We start from the raw sequence: 2,355 nt of genomic DNA on the forward strand, positions 1-2,355 counted from the left end.
ATATGTAGGTAAATAAATAAATGAGAGAATATGATATGTGAAAACTTAGAATATTAAATGACTGAACATCAAAGTAGCTATATGAAGACAAAGTCAAGAAACAAAATAAAGCAAAAACATCTGAGAATTAGTTTCATCCTACATTCTATAAGGGAGAACATATTACATGAAACATGAAATTTTCAAATAATTATTGACACAATCTAAAAAATTATTACTTATTCAATAATAAAAGATAATCTGTTGTTAAGACTCCAAAGAAAACTATCACAATCAAATGTAAAGGAAATATTCTAAATAATATTATAAATGATATTGAGCTCTACAAAATGTTGATGCAATTACACGGTAAATGATGATTTTACTTCTACCAATTGATAAAAAACGAATGATATTCAATATCATTCTCTACAGTTTCACTAAGTCACCCCCTCATGACATCAAAAGTGTTATAAAGCTCATTTGAAAAACAAGAGGCAATTTTCTTAAGCAACAAAATATAACCATTTTCCTCATGAAGTGGATTGAAAATAAATAAAGAATACATGAAAATCATTAAACAAAGCCAAGAAACCCTTCAAAAAAACTTCATTTTAACATATTTTTTCACTAAGCAAGGGAGGGATTGCAAATAACACATTTATTCTTAGCTTACCATATTTTTTTGAGTGGGAATTGTAAGTTTTTTTGGTATGATATTGTAAAATGAAGGTTAAAATTGTGCAAAAAAATTTTCTTGACAATGTCCTAAATGAGAGGAGTAAAATGAAACTAGTGCAACAAGATAAATAATGCACTTAATAAGTATGTGATGTAAAATATATTTTAGCAAATAGGCAATGCATATCAACAAATTTTTATCACTGATTTGGCTAATTGGAATCAAAGTAGTGACAATGAATTGGTGGAGCAGCTGACAATGCTACATTGTGTGAAGACTTATAATCAACAAACTAGAGAGCTATTGATGTGTGAACTGACGATATTAGAGGCGACGCTCGACGACAAGGAAGGTCACATGCGGCAAAGGTGAAAACACCAGAAATAGGAAGATCAGTCAGGTGATTGCGTAGTGGTAAGTGATGAGAGCAATGATTTTCTCCTGTGAGGTGACCGACGATGCAAGCAATACCCTTAGTTCTTCTCTATGTGACGAGCTGCAAAGGAAGAGATGAGGTTGGGAAGCGACAAGGCACATGTTTGTCCTCCTTAAATCCCTTCAATCCACCTTCCGTTCAGATTTTGTAAATCTTGGATTTATGTTAGAACGAAGGAAAATTTGGATTTGGAGGACATACGGATTTAGCGACCCCGGAATCGTGTTTGATGGATTTATGCTAAATTCACATGGTAATCCTGCTATAAAATAGGTGTCAAACACATCCTTAGAATATATTTTCACCTATTTTCTATCCCATTATTCGTTAATGTATTTTGGCTTATGATGGCCAATTAAGGATGATCTCTTATGTTCTCACCGGGCTACTTTCCCCAGGAGCTGGATGTTGCCATCATCAAGGCTACCAATCACGTTGAGCTCCCGCCGAAGGAGAGGCACATCAGAAGTGAGTCCCTTAGCTAATTTGATCATATTGACATTGGGTGATCTAGAATTTTAGGGTTTTCTCTGCTAACTGATTTGTTATTTTTTGTTGTCGTTTTTGTTTTCAGAAATCTTGGTCATTTCTGGCATATCGCGCCCTCGGACTGAGGTAGCCTATTGCATAAGTGCTCTTGCAAGACGGCTCGCAAAGACTCATAATTGGACGGTACACATGCTTTTTCGAGTTTTCCCCCACATCTTTAATAGCACATAATAATAACACAATTTTAACGGTTAAAAGTGAATTACATTTTTTCGTGCATGCGTAAGGTTGTATGCATGCTAAAAGTGAAGTTTAGATATACATAAGAATTGAGTGGTATGTAAAATTTTCTCCTTTCTTTTGATTGTTTATTTAGAGTAGTGGACATGGGGCTGTACAGTTGGATTGGAGCTTATATGGGGAATATATTTGAATGCTAATCTTGCCACGGCGTTTTTTAACTTGACTATGCTTTGCAAATTATTATAAAATTTCTAAAAAGTACTAATCGTAGATGGAATTTAAATCATACAACCAACTTGAGATTAATGGTCGGTTTGGGTTAGTTGTAGTTTTTTATGAAGGCGGTTGTAAAGTAGTTGTAGGAAAAATAATTTTTTTGAAAGTTGTTGTGATTAATGTTTTCAAAGCGTAAAGTGCAATGCAGTGTACACGGCTTTATTTTTGCTTCAAAGCAAAAAGAGCATAGCGAAGTAGCACTAAACATTGATCACTAGTGCTACTTATTGTCAGTCATGTTGATTGCTAC

General features: G+C 33.9%; 1 long non-coding RNA gene across 1 annotated transcript; it reads left to right on the forward strand.

The window, feature by feature from the left end:
• Positions 1–1,227: 1,227 nt before the first annotated feature.
• On the forward strand, positions 1,228–2,032 carry LOC110035803. The gene is made up of 3 exons (XR_002295173.1): positions 1,228–1,350; positions 1,496–1,565; positions 1,672–2,032. It is a non-coding gene; the product is annotated as an uncharacterized LOC110035803 (long non-coding RNA).
• The last annotated feature ends 323 nt before the right edge of the window (positions 2,033–2,355 follow it).

Source organism: Phalaenopsis equestris, unplaced genomic scaffold, assembly GCF_001263595.1.
Source record: "Phalaenopsis equestris unplaced genomic scaffold, ASM126359v1 Scaffold199998, whole genome shotgun sequence".
Taxonomy (NCBI): domain Eukaryota; kingdom Viridiplantae; phylum Streptophyta; class Magnoliopsida; order Asparagales; family Orchidaceae; genus Phalaenopsis; species Phalaenopsis equestris.